Source organism: Scyliorhinus canicula, chromosome 13, assembly GCF_902713615.1.
Source record: "Scyliorhinus canicula chromosome 13, sScyCan1.1, whole genome shotgun sequence".
Taxonomy (NCBI): domain Eukaryota; kingdom Metazoa; phylum Chordata; class Chondrichthyes; order Carcharhiniformes; family Scyliorhinidae; genus Scyliorhinus; species Scyliorhinus canicula.
The window spans coordinates 147,970,529-147,989,149 of NC_052158.1; the positions used below are offsets into that span (position 1 = coordinate 147,970,529).

Below are 18,621 nucleotides of genomic sequence, written 5' to 3' on the forward strand. Positions count from 1 at the left end.
TTGCCTATCTTTAATTGCCCCCCTCGAGCTGAGCGGCTTGCTCAACCCTTTGAGATATAGCAGTTAAGAATCAATCTCATTACCTCAGGTCTGGAATCACATGTAGGCCAGACCAGTTGAGGACGGCAGATTTCCTTCCCTAAGGAGCATTTGTGCGCTACACCAACCAATGATGGTTGTCATGATCAACTCGCTTTCAATTCTAGACTTTATTGATTGAATTTAAATTCTGCCAGCAGCCATGGTGGGATTCGAACCTGCGACCCAGGGGCATTAGACCAAGTTGCTGGGATTACTGGTGCAGTAACATTACCATTATGTCACTATGGGTCAGGATTGTAGATGGACTCTGAGTTCATATATGGTGGAGTTCAGCATGCCAAGTGGGAAGGGCATTGGAATAGACCCTGGGGGTTATGATTTTTTGAACTAATTGATGGGATGTGGGCATCGCTGACAGCGCCCACATTTATTGTCCATCACTAAGATGGTATGAGATGGTATGAATAAGGGTTTCAAGCGGTGGCGATGGTGAGATAATCCTGGAATAGGTCACATTACGGATTTGGAAGTAAATCATTTGGCTGGAGGGCAGCATATGGTCTGAATATTCAGCTCAGGATCATTCAGAGCAACTAATTTGTGCATCATTAGATACAAATGAAAAAATCTCTTATTGTCACAAGTAGGCTTCAATGAAGTTACTGTGAAAAGCCCCTAGTTGCCACATTCCGGTGCCTGCTCGGGGAGGCTGGTCCGGGAATTGAACCGTGCTGCTGGCCTGCCTTGGTCTGCTTTAAAAGCCAGCGATTTAGCCCAGTGTGCTAAACCAACTCCAGGCCCCAGAAATTGGGAATAATTATCCTTTAAGAGGATCCGAATATTGTTATTGAGTTAAAGAGGTTCTAGCTTATTTACAAATTGTGCAAAGTTTTACCATATTAATCGCACTGAATCAGGTTATTGGACCCAATAGGTCCATGTTTTTACTGCATTACGCCTCCTCCAATCCTTTTTCACCTGACATATTCTTCTGTTCCTTAAAGTATATTATTCTATTCAATTCAACAATTTTTTTGTGATCGTGCATTCCACGTCCTCATCACTCTCTGAATCCAGAGCTTTCTCCTGAATTCCCTCTTGGATTTATTAGTGACCATCTTATATTTATGGACCCTAGATATGATCTTGCCCACAAGTGGAAACCGGTTCTGTACGCTTGTGCTATCAACCCGTTTCATCATCTTTAAGATCTGTATTACCTCACCCTACATCCTCCTCTGTGCTGGAGAAAGGGCCCTCAGCCTTTCTCAGTAATTACAATCTCTCAGTTCTGTATTATTCTTAGGTTAAACTTACACAGAACCTTTGTTGGACTGCACATAGTCCAGTCTGCGCATAGTCTAGTCTAGACTTGGTTTGGCTGCACATAGGCTAGTCTGTGCATAGACTAGTCCCAGAGAAATCCATGGGAGGACCGTGGAAACTCCCCACAGACAGTCACCCAAGGTCGGAATTGAACCCGGGTCCCTGGTGCTGTGAGGCAGCAGAGTTGCCCACTGTGTCACTGTGCCGCCCGTGAAAGCATGATCATCTAGGATGCATCACATCTGGGTCTGGCGACTTCTCTACCTGGAGTGCTGCCAGCCTTCTTAGCACCTTTTCTTTTTTTTTAAATAAATTTAGATTACCCAATTATTTTTTCCAATTAAGGGGCAATTTAGCGTGGCCAATCCACCTACTCTGCACATTTTTGGGTTGTGGGGGCGAAACCCACGCAGACAAGCACCTTTTCTTTATCTATCACTATACTGCTCACTTGATCAACACCCACATTTTGAACTGGGCCATTGTCATCATCTTCGAATTTGTAAAGACAGAAGCAAAGTACTCATTTCGTACCACAGCCATAGCCTCCACTTCAGCGGGACGTTTACCCTGCTTGTCCTTATGGGTCCCACTCTATTCTTCACTAACCTTTTACCATGAATAAGTTTGAAGAACATTTTGCTTTTTGTTTCAGCACAGCCTGCAATCCTTTCCTCATGCTTCCTCTTAGACTTCCTTATTCCAACCTTAGCCTCTCTTCTTCGTTTGAGATACTCTTCCTGATTTCTATTGCTATTATTATTCCAACATGCATCATATGCCTCTATTTTCTTCCTTATTTTTATCATCAATATCCTGAGCCATCCAAGGTATGCTAGCTTTGGCTATCCTGTATTTATATCTCATGGGTATGTACCGAGCTTGCACCATATTAATCTCTACTTTGAAAGTCTCCCATTGTTCATCCACTGTTATATCCTCCAAAATTCATTTCCAATCAACCTGCTCTAGTTCAACATTTAGACTAAAATTTGCTCTTTTCCAGCCTGGGATCTCAATCCATGTCTGATTTATATCGTTTCCCAATTTAGTATTGAATCATATTATATTATGATCGCTACTTCCCAACGGCTCCCCCACTCTGACATTCTCCACCTTTCCTGCCTCATTTCCAGATCTAGCTTGCTCCCCAATGGAATGGATGTGTACTGTTCCAGAAAGTTCTCCTGCACACACTGCAGGAATTTCTCCCCTTCTATGCCCTACAGCCTACCATTTTCCAGACGACCTTAGGATAATTGAAATCCCCAACTATCACCTTTCAAGATGGCGCCGGAGGGAGGCGACTCTCTGCAAGCTCTCCCCAACAGATCCACTTTTTACTTAACTTATACTCGTTCTAATCTTTTAAAAATTAATTCTAAAGCTAACATAATTACTAACCTCTCTCTTTTATCTTCTCTTGCAGGCTTGAAGATCCTCTGAGGCCCTTGGAACCCGGTATGCTTCATCTGATGCCAATGCTTATGTAGTTACATTGTATATCTTGTGTTGCCCTATTATGTATTTTCTTGGATTTTCTTGAATTTTGTTTAATTCCCTTTTCTTCCCATGTACTTAATGATCTGTTGAGCTGCTCGCAGAAAAATACTTTTCACTGTACCTCGGTACACGTGACAAGAAACAAATCCAATCCAATCCAATCACAACCCTACTTGCCCACCAGGTTTCCATAATGTGCCCACAAATGCACTTCCTTCCCATTATTTGGAGGTCTGTAGTAAATACCAAACAAGGTTACCGCCCCTTCCTGTTTCTTATCTCCAACCATATAGATTCCAATTCAGGAACTGCGTCTTGTTCAACAGCTATGACACTATCTTTCACCAAGACCACTACACCCCCTCCCTTTTTACCCACCCCGTTCCTACTGTTGTGCTTTCTTTTACTTTGTCTTTCTGTGGCTCTGTCCCAATTATGGCAATCAGTGAATTTGCTCTTCTTTCTATGTTATCTATGCTTAGAGTCGCTAGGTATCAAATGATACCACCACAAGTTTCAACCGGCTATCGATCAGAGCCAAACACCAGTTAGTTAGTTCAAGGTCAAGGGTACTTTATTTACACACAATTAGTCATGCAACATAAACACTACTAGTTAACTACACATATCAACTAAGACAGCCTGTACTTAACTTCGGGCCCCAGGCTTAGGTCAGAGAAACAGTGGTCGCTGTTCAATTCTGGATCTATCGGGTCTGTAGGTGTAACTGCTGCTCAGCTAGGCTCATCCGTCTGGTAGCGGGTGTTGAACTTGGACTCGCTTCTGGTGTTGCTGCACTTGGAGATGGTCGTTGCCGGGGCGCCAGGTCCAAGAGAGGACGAACATATGGCAAACTCTTCTTCTTATACGCGGAGGTTTTTCACGCTCTTTTGGGCAGTCCTTCGATTTGGGCCTTACTAATTGGGTGATCCCTGATCACTCCGTTCGATTCCTTAACCAATAAGTGGGCAGGGATCTGGATGGCTGGGCGTGTTCCAAGAGGTCACTGACCCCGTTGTTTGCGTTTCCTTTCAACAGGGAGTGGCACCGAAATGTCTGGGACTGTCCCGGTTGCTCGAGTACCAATCCTTTGTTTTGGTGAAGATGGGCCATTAAATGGTAATCGGCCCGATCAAAATGCTAATTGGTCGGAGTTTCGATACCGTATGGAATTCTTGCTAAGAATATACATTTCAGGCTCTGAGCCTGCCTGAGTCTTCACTTGTCCATTTTACCTACCAGGCTTTGCGAGTTTCTCTGTACCTCATTGGAAGTGGCCATCCTAAATGGCTGCACTACTAAAAACCTTATAACCCAGGATGTTAAGTATCCAGTCCTATTCTGGCTTGAGCCATGTTTCTGTCAATGCTAATATGTTATATATCCCTGGAGCAATTTCTGCTTCCAGAAATTCTGCTTCCAGAAATCATGAGGAGGTAACACTTATTACCCTTTTAAAGCGACACGACAAATCAACTACGAATAATGCAAATTTTGAACGCAGCTTAAAATATATTAAAATCTGGTCGGGGTGCCACTGTGTCCACAAGTCATGCACAGTCTCAAGCACACCAGTGGGCATTGCATGCTTCACCACTGAACTCCAGGTGTGGAAGAGAGGCAGGCAGGCTGACCGAAAGACCCCCTTGACTGCGTGTTGCCTGCACCTACGGATAGTCTCCTTAAAGAGACTCAGGGCTAGTCCTCCAACTTGTCCACTATCCTCCACCTGGAGTGGTCAAAGATCTGGAGCGTGAAAATTAAGGGTGCTTCACTGTTGAAATGGTTGACAACTGTTGGGTGGCACATTAATATTGCTGCGTCTGTAGTCATGCCTGCCGCCAGAATCACACATATAAAACAAAGACTGAAAATAAAGAAGGAAACTGCATTGCAAAAGCTTGTAATGCAACAAGTTAAAGTGGGGCATTTTCTAATATAATCATTCTGCTTTTAATAAGAACTTCTGCTTTTTTGCCACTCTGCTTTTCTTACCCAAGTCCCTCTGCTGTCGAAGTATCAGTGACTGTCAGCTATCTTCCCAAAGTAGCTATTCTTCAGTGAGTGGTGGCATTAATAGGGGCGACCTGATTGAGGCGTATAAGTTTATGAGGGGCATTGACAGGGTGGATAGAGAGCGGCTGTTCCCCTTAGTTGAAGGATCAGTTACGAAGGGACACAAGTTCAAAGTGAGGAGGGGTGGGAGGTTCAGGAGGGATTTGAGGAAACATTTTTTTACCCAGAGAGTGGTGACGGTCTGAAATGCGCTGCCTGGGAAGGTGGTAGATGCGGGATGCCTCTCATCCTTTGAAAAATACCTGGATGAGTACTTGTCACGCCATAACATTCAAGGCTGTAGGCCAAGTGCTGGCAAGTGAGAGTAGGTGGGCAGGTCTGGGCCTTTCATGCGCGGCGCAGACTGGAAGGGCCGAAGGGCCTCTTCTGCATTGTCGTGTTCTGTGATTCTGTCATAATGGTGTTAACAACAGTCAATTTTTAAACCCTCGCTCTATAATCATAAAAAACTCGGACTTATTGTCCCAACAGTTGTGAGCATGACTTGCTATTACGTCTGTGCAGTTTCTTGCTCTGCCTCATATAGTACAGCAGCACATAATCACTCAAAAGTCTAATTTTATTTTATTTCCTTGATGCCATCTCTATCAAACTAGAAGGGATGATAGTGGGCTGGCTTCTCCGCTTCCCCAGCCGTGTGTTTCTCAGTGACGCACCGTTCACGGGGATTCTCTGTTCCCACTGCTCATCCATGGGATTTCCATTGAAGCCAATCCCCGCCGCTGGGAAACCCATGGCGCTTCCAGCAGGAAAAGTGAATCCCGGCCACCGGGCAATTCTGACCAGTCTCACTGCTGTCTTGTTTACTTGCCCATGTGACTTGATGACAGGCTGGATGGAGGCAAGCAGGCCAACTCCCTTGGGATGAATGGCTTACTCTCTCTCACAGCGGTCTACACAACAGCAACACTGGGGCCAAAATGATGAGAGCATACTGAGATATAAACACCTGATGACGCATTGTTACCTTTTCTACAGGTACCGTGGGGAGGTCATTTTCACCGATCACTAATGGAACACATCACCCACTATCATGGAACCTGGTTTGTATTAAAATCTGACCAATTTACACCCCCCTTCCCAACTAATGAATATGAAAGTTCACCCACTAGTATGTGAAGCTATGACCCAGTGGTAGCACCCTTCCCTCGGATTGAGAAGGTTGTGCATTTCAAGGGTAAAGTCGAGGCTGATGGTTCCAGATACAGTCAGGTGGATGATAAAAGTTCCCAAGTCGCAGAAGGACAGCAAAGTTCTCCCCGGTGTTGTGGCCAAAATGTAATCACTTCACGAATCTCACTAAAGACAGTCTTTATTGCATTGCTGTCTGTCAGACCTTGCTTTGAGTAAATTGGCTGCTACGTGTGAAACAGTGACTAGTTTTGAAAAGTACTTAATTTGCCACAAAACACTTGGGGTAACTACAGGTTGTGAAAGATGCAAGCCCTATTTTTGTGTCAAAGCCGTGCCAAAGGTCTCCACGTGAAGTGTGGAGAAATCGTGCTGCTGGCTTCCAGCAGAACACACAGAACATACAGTGCAGAAGGAGGCCATTCAGCCCATCTTGTCTGCACCGATCCACTTAAGCCCTCACTTCTACCCTATCCCCATAACCCAATAACACCCTCCTGACATTTTTGGACACGAAGGGCAATTTAGAATTGCCAATCCACTTAACCTGCACGTCTTTGGACTTGTGGGAGGAAACCGGAGAACCCGGAGGAAACCCACGCAGACACGGGGAGAACGTGCAGACTCCGCACAGACAATGACCCAGCGGGGAATCGACCCTGGGACCCTGGCGCTGTGAAACCACAGTGCTAGCCACGTGTGCTACAGTGCTGCCCACGTCGTTCATTTGTTTATTTTCCACCCCTCCAGTACTTTAAAGATAAAATCAGCAAAGCAGAAACTGCAGCAAAGGATTACTCACCGGACCAGAACAGATTCCAGAAGGATCAAGCAGGTTACTCCAGCATCACTATTGACCAGCTCCTGTTTCAGTCCCGTTGTGTTTGAGTTCAGTCTTCAGAGTGCGTCTGAACGACAGAGGAAGCGAAAAGAATACAAATGTAGAGAAAAGAGGAAATGAATGTGATGCATCTGCGGAGAGCCTTATGTGCTGTTGTGTAGTAGTTGTCCCTGTGCAGTGACACCAAGACCCAGTGCTCCCTGGGTGTAGAATGATCTTAAAGTGCAGAGACCTGCTGCTGTACTATTCTGTGAGCTTCCTTTACCTGACTTTGCCGAACCACGCAGCGTGTGGTGTATGAGGAACGAAGAACATTTTCCAGTTAAGGAGCAGATGCTCTGACACCAGCAGCTGTTAAAGGGGAACTGGCCATTTATAGAGCTGCCAGGTGATCCTCTTTGGAACAGATGGCCAAACTTCGGAGGAGCAAGAGAGCAGCAGGTTTGGAGGTGGCTTTACTCGTGGACCAAAGTTGAAATCAGGCGAGGGGGGAATTTGGAAAAAAATTCTGGAAACACTCAGTAGGTCTGGCAGCATCTGTGACAAGTGAAACAGAGTTAATGGACAGAATTCCCCAGCTCTTCCTGTCGGCGGAATCTTCCAGTCCCACCGCAGTCAACCCCGGATTCGAGTTCCCAGCGGCCGCACGAGCGAGAAATGGAAATCGCAGTAGACTTAGGCAGAATGGAAAGATCCCAACGGCAGGCCAGCTCCACCGGACGAAAACCCACCACGGAGGGCTAGGGAATTTCATCCAACGTCTTAGCTTTGTGACCTTTCCAGCATTTTCTACATTTATGTCGGATTTTCGCCATCTGCGGTACTTTTCTTTTGTATAATTGGGGAAGAGAATCGTTGGATCTTGGAACACTTGCAAACGTTTTTCTCATTTTTAATTTATTTTGTATTGTTCTCGTTACCAGTGCTTCAGTGTAAGTTGGCGCACAGTGGGAGAATGTGCTCATTGTTAATGTTCTTTCCTAACTTTGTGTACCTACAATTTTACCAGGGCCCTGTCTAGCATTGACTTTTGCCCTATGGCCCATTGCATATGTCAAACAACAAGCAGCCAAATACACAGCCAGGCAAGACACTTGCATGCTGCGTATTCAGTTGATGAAGGGTCACTTAATATATGTCCCTTGGCTCCTTGCAAGAAAAAAAGATGGAGCTGAACACAAAACTTGCATTTATATGGCACCTTTTTCAGTCTCAGAGCACCCAAAGCCCTCGACAGCCAATTACTTGCTCCTTGTGATGCAGCCAATACCAAATTCCATTCATGCCCAACAACCTACACACACAGCAATGTGATAATGACCAACACAACTATTTTCATTGTTGGTTCGGGGATAAATGTTGATCCGGACAAATTTCATGCCTTTCTTTGAACTGATGCCATGCGACCTTTGACATTCAACTGAGAGCTGAGCTCAATTTATCATCTGGCACAAAAGAAACAGCAGCTCAGGAAGCGCAGCACTCCATCGGATAATAGCCAGTGTGAGCGGTGCTTCGGCCATGGGAGAGGGACTTGGACCCATTATACCCTGACTCAGAAACACCATACGGCTGACGGAGCCACAACAGGAGACGTCACTCCAGACTGGGTTTATTGCTGTTGTAGGATTCCCAATCACCATGCACTCCATAGAGTTCAACACAAAAACCTACACTCGGAATAATGCAGTAATGAGGGAGTGCCCCACTCAGATAAGATGTTAAACTAAGGTCCTGCCTTCCCCGGGTGAACATGGAATATCCCAAGGCACTATTTCAGAGAGGGTGGCATTTATCCCTGGTGTCCGAGCCAATCTTTGTCCCTCAATCAATGGCCGGAATTTTCCCATATTTTGGTAAAGCATGGTTCTGGGCGGGAAAAGCAGTGGTTAAACTGTCGGCGGAGGGTACTCCTGCTGTATTTTTAAGTACTTTTAGAAACTTTTTTTTCCACAGCACCTCCTTGTGGCCGGACTCTGATTCGTTCACCCTCCAATCAGCAGAGTGCTTCAATCGGTGGGTGGATCCATTTAAAGGCCACCCCCAACACAACCCAGACGCTTCTTCAAAGACCAACCATGAGACTGGCTGCTTAGACGTCTGCCCAAAGATTCTGTGGCACATCCTGTGGCAGAATGCCGGTTGCCATGAAGGAGCGTTGGCACATCCTGTACCCAAGTGCGGCGAGGAGATCCTCGAGCAAAGTCGCCAATGCCTCATAGGAGGGAGTGGCGGCGTTGCTAGGCGCCAGCTTCCTGCAGAGGACAGAAAGCCAATGCCAGAAGAGGATGAATGATCTCCTCCATTCAGCCAGGGGATGTCACTCTTCCCATCATTCTCCACTCACCGACTCACTCACACATCGCACATCCACAAGGAGCTCATTCACTGCCACCTGAAGGGACACCTCCACCCACTCTCTTCACTTCCTCATATTTCCTGTGGCTCACCTCCTCACCAACCACATACGCCAGCCATCCTCACCATCTGCCCTGGCACGTGGCCTGCTTATATTCTCTCCCTCTCTTCTCATGCAGGGCAAGCTGGAACACAATTAGAAAGAGAGACCCCAGACAGGCGGAGGGATGCCTGAGTTTAAAATCCTCTCTCAGTTCGGGTGGAGTGTGCTTTAGCTGGCCAGAGAGTATGAGGAGCATTCCTGCGCTGAGAGTGAGATGGGCACCAGCATCCAAGTGAGGAGCCAGAACACCATCCTCCATCACGTCAAGCTAACATGAGTCCTGCCTCTATTATAGTGATGCTCCTGTCATGCACTGATAACATCTCCCTTCTCTTGCAGGCATCACAGGCCCAGTGCCTCCAGCAGCCAGGCGCAGGAATCCACCCCAGACACCAGTTCTGATGAATTTTCAGATATGGAGATTGAAGAGGTACCATGGCTTTCACCCGCACCCTTCATCAGGGCAGAGACACACACCTCGGTGGGGCTCACTATTAGCGAGGCCTCAGGGTCACAAACTGGGGAGCACCGCACTCTGTCTGGTCCACAGCAGGCAGAAGCAAGGACATCCCAGGAGTCCGACTCAGAGGGTGGCTGGAGGCCTGAACTCCGCTGAGGCCCAGTCAGAACACCACAACATGGAGGTTCCCCTCCCAGTGAATCGCCATTCTGTCTTGGAAACATATCGCCATTCCTTCACTGTCGCTGGGTCAAGACCCCGGAAGTCCCTCTCTAACAGCACTTTGGGTGTACCTACACCTCAGGAACTGCAGCGGTTCAGAAAGACAGCCCACCACCACCTTCTGAAGGGCAATAAATTCTGGCCCAACCAGCGACGCCCACATCCCGTAAATTAATTATAAAAATGATCCGCCTCTGCACTTGGCCCTCAGTTTTTCTTTAATAAATTTAGAGTACCCAATTCATTTTTTCCAATTAAGGGGCAATTTAGCGAGGCCAATCCACCTACCCTTTGGGTTGTGGGAGCGAAACCCAGGGAGAATGTGCAAACTCCGCACGGACAGTGACCCAGAGCCGGGATCGAACCTGGGACCTCGGTGCCGTAAGACAGCAGGGCTAACCCACTGCGTCACCGTGCTGTCATGACTTGGTTCTCAGTTACTGGAACTCCAAAGGCAAAGTCAGAAATATCAAGAACGGATGTCAACTGCATCCCTCGGATTGAGAGAGCCGAATGGAGGAGTCCCAAGACTTCTCTCTATGGAGACACACCGAGGCACCAGGAGTGTTCAAAGGTGGAGGCCATAGTGGAGACATTGGTGTGAGAATGGATTTTAAACTTAGAATGAAGAGCTTGTCGTGTGAGGAATGGTTGAGGACTCTGGGTCTGTACTCGTTGGGGTTCAGAAGGATGAGGGGGATCTTATTGAAACTTACAGGATACTGTGAGGCCTGGACAGAGTGGACGTGGAGAGGATGTTTCCACTTGTACAAAAAACTAGAAGCAGAGGACACCATCTCAGACTGAAGGGACGATACTTTAAAACAGAGATGAGGGGGAGTATCTTCAGCCAGATGGTGGTGAATCTGTGGAACTCTTTGCCGCAGAAAGGCTGTGGAGGTCAAATCACTGAGTGTCTTTAAAACAGAGATAGATAGGTTCTTGATTAATAAGGGGATCAGGAATTATGGGGGGAAGGCAGGAGAATGGGGTTGAGAAAAAAATCAGCCATGATTGAATGGCGGAGCAGATGCGATGACCCGAGTGGCCTAATTCTGCTCTTATGTCTTATGGTCTAATGGAGACTCCTGTCCTGCACCAATGGAAGGCACGTCCTCCATGGTACAGGACATGCACTATGGTTCAGGTATGCAGTCCGTGATGCAGGTGTTCATGGGCATGCATGAGTGCCAATGCTAGAGGATGGCAGGGCTTCTCGTCCTCATGCCAGCTGCCCCTCAACCCAGGGAGGAAGCCAGGGGCCCTTGAGCACCCATAAGGAAGAGGAGAATCTAGTGCATAGCATAGGGTCTTCCACCCAGGAGACTTTTGGAGTGTCCAGCCCATCTGACTCCCCTCTTCTTGTGACCAAATCAGCTCCAGCCAATAGCAGCTCCCCGAGCTGCCCAAAGCTGCAGAGGGCTGTAGAGTCTGGGTCTTATATATTTGAGGATATTCAAGGCTGAGACAGACAGATTAATCAGCAAGGGTATCAAGGGTTGTGGAGTTGGAGATTATCATATTCGATCAGTCATGATCTTGCCAAATGGCAAAGCAGATTCGATGGACCGAATAGCCTATTTCTGCTCCTACATCTTATGATCTTATGGTATAAGAGGTAGGATTCTCTCTGCCCGGGGCCGGGCCGGAGAATCCACGCGACCGGCACAAATTGCGCCATGCAGCCCAGACGCCGGCACGTGATTCTCCGCAGAGCAGAGAATCGGTGCCATTGGCGCTGGCGTGGTTGGCGCAGCGTCGGTCAAGGGCCGCTCAACATGGGCGGACCGCCGATTCTCGGCCTGGGATGGGCCGAGCGGCCATCATAAAAGAGCAGAGTCCCGTCTCCGCTGTCAACACCTGCTCCCAGCCAGCGGGAACTCGGCGTGGAAGGGTCGGGGGGCGGCCTGTGAGGGGGGAGGGGGGGTTCCGACCCCGGATGTGGCCTGCGATCGGGGCCCACCGATCGGCAGGCCGGCCTCACTGGCTGGCGGCCTCCTTTCTTCTGTAGACCTGCGTCATGTTGCGTCGGGACCGGCGCGTTGAAGGAGGTCACTGCGCATGCGCGGATCCTGCGGCGCCCATTAGACACCGGGATCAGAAGCTGGAGCGGTGTGAACCACTCCAGTGCCATGCTGGCCCCCTGTAGGGGCCAGAATTGCTGATCCTGGGGCCGTGTTGATGCCGTAGAGAATCGCTGAGTGTTTCCGACGGCGTCAACACTTAGCCTCAGGATCACAGAATCCCGCCCAAGATACCTGCTGACTCCTGAGAGACCCTGACTTGTGACTGACCAAAATGAAGAGGGCTCATTTGGGAAGGGAATGGACACATCGAGACACTTCACTTGTTGACGCAGGTCTACAGTTGAGGCTCCTTCATTACATGTTTTTAAGGTAAAGATAGATAGTTTTTTGAAGAATAAAGGGATTAAGGGTTCGGGCCGGAAAGTGGAGCTGAGTCCACAAAAGATCAGCCATGATCTAATTGAATGGCGGAGCAGGCTCGAGGGGCCAGATGGCCTACTCCTGCTCCTAGTTCTTATGTTCTTATGTTCTTATGAATGTGCTGAGGGAGAGTAAGTAACAACTCACCAAAAACACACCTTAATTCCTCGCACTTCAAAATCCACCCACTACATGTAGCAGAATCTTGAGACCATGATTTGGACTTGTCAGCTAACTCAGAACCCATTGAACCGGAGTGGAAGCAAGTCATCTTCCATCCCGGTGGACTGCATAGAAGAAGGAAGAAGGACATAGGATGCAATTACTCCTGAAGGCTCCCTTGATAGTACCACACCCAAACCGGGCAGCAGGGTAGCATGGTGGTTAGCATAAATGCTTCACAGCTCCAGGGTCCCAGGTTCGATTCCCGGCTGGGTCACTGTCTGTGTGGAGTCTGCACGTCCTCCCCCTGTGTGCGTGGGTTTCCTCCGGGTGCTCTGGTTTCCTCCCACAGTCCAAAGATGTGCGTGTTAGGTGGATTGGCCATGCTAAATTGCCCGTAGTGTCCTAATAAAAGTAAGGTTAAGGGGGGGATTGTTGGGTTACGGGTATAGGGTGGATACGTGGGTTTGAGTAGGGTGATCATGGCTCGGCACAACATTGAGGGCCGAAGGGCCTGTTCTGTGCTGTACTGTTCTATGTTCTATGTTCTATACCCTCTCTACGTTAGAACGGCAAGGGCAGCGAACACTTGGGAACACCATTACCTGCAAGTTCCCCTCCAAGCCGCACATCATTCTGAATTCAAAATATATCATCCTTCTTTCCCTGTCCACGGATCAGAATCCAGGAACACCCTTCCTAACAACTCTATGGGTGTATCTACACCACACGGACTCCAGTGCTTCAAGAAGGTGGCTCACCACCACCACCTCAGTGGCTATTAGGTGATGGGCGGTGCCCACATCCCAAGAAAGAATGAAAACTGTATTTGCCGCTAAGCCGCCAAAGTATATCAATATTTCCAGTAGTTGAACTGCATTCCCTCCTACTGGAGTTTTGCATCCTCCTCTTGTCTCCTGGATGGGTGATCTCCACGCACACACTTCATTTAGGTTCTGCAAATCTGTATCAGATGTTTCGATGGAATTATGTCAGCAGCAAATGGGGGCTTGTTTAAATGTTTAGCTGCAAGGAGACTCCTGCATCCTTTATTGCAAGCTGACTGAAGCCAATGGAAATCAAAGATCAGGAGAGTAGTCAGACATGCCGACAGCTCACTCTCCTTCATTTAACATTATCATCCAGAGTCAGGGTTGAACCCCCGTTGTGGTTTTTTTAAGGAGGTGTTAATTGGTTTTGAGCAATTGGGTAATGGCTGCTTCACAGTACCTCAAAGAGGAATGTCGGGCCTGAGTGTTAACCCCTTCAGTCCTGAACATTCTGAACAGACAGATATGTTGGGGTGCACAGGATATTCCAGCATTTTAATAATAATAATCTTTATTATTGTCGCAAGAAGGCTCACATTAACACAGCTAGAAAGTGACTGTGAAGATCCCCTAGTCGCCACATTCCGGCACCACTTTGGGTACACAGAGGGAGAATTCAGAATGTCCAATTCACCAAACAAGCACATCTTTCGAGACCTGTGGGAGGAAACCGGAGCACCCGGAGGAAACCGGAGCACCCGGAGGAAACCGGAGCACCCGGAGGAAACCCTCGCAGACACGGGGAGGACGTGCAGACTCCGCACCGCCAGTGACCCAAGCTGGAAATCAAACCTGGGAACCTGCCGCTGTGAAGCAACAGTGCTAACCACTGTGTTACCGTGAGAATCTATAACTATTTGAGCCGTCATGGTGGAAGGGATTGCGACAGCTCCTGGGATCACTGCTGCACAAGGAGCTCATTTGGCCCAGGGTGATCAACTCTCAGAGAGAAACTTAAAGAGCGCAGCCTGCTATTGGTGTCTGTATGAGTGGGGCGGGAGTGGGAGGGTGGGAGGGTGGGAGGATGTGCTACTATCAGAGCTGTGAATAGCAGGCAAACAGGAGGAGAGCGAGTCCTGCACATGCGAGAATTTCAACGATCCAAACGGTAAGGATAAGCAGTGCCCCAGCAACACACATCCCGCGATCAAAAACAGAAAATGCTGGACAAACTCAGCAGGTCTGACAGCCTCTGTGGAGAGAGGAGGAAGCTAAAGTTTTGAACCTGGATGACTCTTTATAAAAGCTGGAGAGAACTAGAGATTGGGTCAGATTTATACTGTTGTTGGGCGGGGGAGGGGGGGTGAGGGGTGGGAGGGTGTCATGGAGAAGTGGGGCTGGATGGATGGAGATTGATAAAGATGTCTTGGACAGAAAGACAAAGGGGATGTAAATTGGGGTGATCAAGGCTGAGAAGGATGCTGATGGTGGCACACAGAGATTAGAATGTTTTAACAGCAGGACAAAGGTTATTTTGTTTCCATCATTCTGTTCTTTCCCTCACCATTGTCTTCCCACCCCACCCGACTTGGGTCATCTGTTCCCTGGTCCCAGTTGTCCTTTGACACACGGCTTACCTTTATTCTGGAAGTTTTGCAGCTGGAGTGGGAACATCTCTCTCATCTCTGCTAGAAGAAAAGCCGTACCATGGAGTAAGGGGCAAAAGAGGCTAGCGCCAGTACCTTTACGAAAAGCTAATTAAAGAACCTAGAGAAATGAAGAGAAGTTTCTGAGACATCTGAAGTTAAAGGAACATAGGTGAACTGAAACTAGAACAGTGCACTGTTCAGTGAAGACAGACAGAGCTGAGAAAGAGTTGGCGAATGAGAAGCCAGAAAGATATCTTAAGTGGTTCTAAGGTTTGTGATGTCTTGCTACAGCTTCTAAGGCATCCATTGAAATTATTGTGGAGCTGGATCTCAGATTTTTTGTCAAAGCATTCAAATTAAAAGGAATCCTGAAAGCCAAGTTTTAAAATCTGAAGGTGAATCCTTGTTAAAACACTGGTGAAGAAGCGGTGTTTGAAAGGATAGTTGTAAAACCTGGATCTGGATTCTTGATCAAAATAGCTGATGGAAAGCATTGTTTAAAAGAAGAATTTGAACTGTGTCTTTTTGAGAGTGGATTTTAGAAACATTCGTGTTAACAATGGTCTGAGAAGAATTTGAGGAAAAATCCACAGAAGATCGATTGAGTACGTGATCGACTGTGTATATTTGTGAAGGAGTATAGTACTTTATTCAAAATGTTCATGTTCAATAGATGCTTTTTTATCTTGACATTAAAAACTAGTGGACATTCTTGTCACTCTGTTCCTCCATGTTTTCTAAAAAAAAGTAAAACATTACGACCTTCTGAGCCAGAATTCCATCCTGGGACCTTCATGTCCAGTAGTAACATCAACTGGAATGCAGGGGCTGGTTTAGCACTGTGGGATAAACAACTGACTTGTAAAGCAGATTAAGGCCAGCTGCGCGGGTTCAATTCCTCCCCGAACAGGCGCTGGAATGTGGCGACTAGGGGCATTTCATTGTAACTTCATTTGAAGCCTACTTGTGACAATAAGTGGTTTTTATTTTTTCAACATATTAAACTTCCAGTCATAATCTACCAAACAGCATCTGCCTTTCAGTTGAGCACTTTTCTCTCCCATTGACTATTGGAGCCTTTTCAATGAGCAATACTACTAGGAAAAATAATACACAAAGTGCTCTCCCAATGTCTTCTTGATATATACTTCAAGAAAATCCAAGCTTTAGACCAAAAGGATCCTCCTCTACCTGTAAGAATCCAAGGCCCCTCTCTGATCTTGCTATTCTGCCATCACCACCAAAAATTCACTGCTCCCATTGATCATGAATTGTTACCCTGAGAATGGGGCCCTTACCTGGGCTATGGATGACGATATATGTTTCCATGGGGAAGGCGGGATCAGGATACTGTACTTGATGGTCAGCCATGATTATAATGAATGGCGGAGCAGGATCGAAGTGCCAAATGGCCTCCTCCTGCTTCTATTTTATATGCATGGGCGGGATTATGCCGTAATCGGCAGGGTGGGCAACTCCGGCGGGACGGAGTGGCGTGAACCACTCCGGCGTCGGGCCGCTCTGCATCTTCAGGGGCTAGGCCCACCCCAGAGTGGTTTGCGCCCCGCCGGCCGGCGGGAAAGGGGCTTGGCGCCACACCAACTGGCGCCGAAGGGCCTCCGCCGGATGGCGCGAGTTGGCGCATACGCGGGAGCCCCAGTGTGTGCTGGCGTCATCCCCGCGCACGCGCAGAGGGCTTTGTTTCGCACCGGCAATGTCGGACTGCTACAGCTGCCGGTGCGGAACAATAGAGTGCCCCCACGGCACAGGGCCGCCGGCGGATTGGTGGGCCCCGATCGCAGGCTAGGCCACCGAGCGGGCACCTCCTGCGTACCCCCAAGAACCCCGGAGGCCGCCCGCGCCGCCAGGTCCCACTGGTAAGGGACCTACTCCAATTTACGCCGGCAGAAAACGGGCGAGACTTCGGGCCCGCATGCCGGAGAATTCGGGCAGCCCCGGGGCCCATTGAGTCGCGCCGGTCCCCGCCATACTCCAAGGCGGGCGGCACGGTTCACGCCGTGGCCGATTTTTGGGGGGCCGGAGAATTTGGAGGACGGCAGGGACGGGATTCACGCCGACCCCCGGCGATTCTACGACCCGGCGGGGGGTTGGAGAATCCCGCCCCATGTTTCTATGTATGTAGGAGAGCAAGGGTAACCACCCCCTGAACTCCCAATGTAAGCTCAAGGCAGAAAATGGTTCAAAATCAAAGAAGGTAGAGCGAAAGGATCCACCTCCAGGTTTCTATGTTTAACACAATATGCCTTATTCCTGGGAACTATTAAATGTGGAGGAGAGACATTATTTGGAGTAGTGAATAGAATCAGCAAATGAGCACAAAGATATTAGACCTGTGAATCGAGCAAAACCAGTGGCAACAAGTATATGGTATTCTGGGATTGATTAATAGGGGCACAGTGTACAAGAGCCAGGAGTTTATGCTGAACTTATACAAGACACTCGTTAGACCTGAGCTGGAATATTGTCTACAGTTTTGGGTACAACGCGATAGGGCGAATGTGAACGCATTGGAGAGAGTGCAGAAGAGGATTAGAAGAATGGTTCCAGGGATAAGAAACTTAAGTTCCGAGGATAGATTGCAGCGGTTAGGACTGTTCAGCTCGGAGAGAAAAAGGACGAGAGTGATGCTCAAAATCATGAGATGGCTAGGCAGAGTAGACAGGAAAAGTCATGCTCATAAAAGGAGGTGGAACGAGAGGGCACAGAATGAATGTGATTCGAAAAAGAGACAAGTGTGATGCGAGAAGAAACCTTTTCGCACAGTGAATGGTTCGGGTGTGGGATGCACTGATTGGAAGTGTAGTGGAGGTGGGTTCAACTGAGGCATTCAAGGGGGCATCAGATAATTGTTCATTCATACCCCTAACAATACTGCGTTTCTGTGTTGGTGGATCGGTAATAAAGCCTGGAGATGATTAAGGAATGGAAGAAAGTTTCAGGAGTAAAAATAGACAAATGCCACGGAGGTGGCATTCGTGTGTTTTGAAACGGTAAAGCTAAGGGTATGAAAGCTGAGCTCAGAATCACACTGAGGCGTAGACAAGACGGGCCTGTTTCTTGGTTGCACAAGGCCTTGAATATTTAGCTCAGACTGGCACCATGGCCAGGGCGTGGAATGGTTTGCTGCTGAGGACAGTTTTATTTCCAATATTTGGAAATTCATACCTATCAAGCTATAATCAAATTTAGCAATTTGATGTTAATTGCATCAATATTGATTTCATGAGAAAAGATTAAATTAAGAATTACAAGGCAAAAGGTAGGAAGCAAAATATACGTTTAACAAATTTAAGCATGCACTATGAGGGCGGCACGTGGCGCAGTGGTTAGCACTGCTGCCTATGGCGCTGAGGACCTGGGTTCAAATCCCAGTCCTAGGTCACTGTCTGTGTGGAGTTTGCACATTCTCCTGTGCCTGCGAGCGTTTCACCCCCACAATCCAACGATGTGCAGGGTAGGTGGATTGGCCACGCTAAATTGCCCCTTAATTGGAAAAAAATAATTTGAGTA

At 47.9% G+C, this 18,621-nt stretch overlaps 1 protein-coding gene across 1 annotated transcript in view; it reads right to left on the reverse strand.

Annotated features, from left to right (window-relative positions):
- LOC119976406 (succinate receptor 1-like) overlaps positions 1-6,965 on the reverse strand; it is a 42,216-nt gene extending 35,251 nt beyond the window's left edge. Inside the window, exon 1 of the mRNA XM_038816931.1 lies at positions 6,881-6,965. The gene's annotated coding sequence lies outside the window, so the exon portion shown is untranslated. The remainder of the gene's footprint in view (positions 1-6,880) is intronic.
- Positions 6,966-18,621: the final 11,656 nt, after the last annotated feature.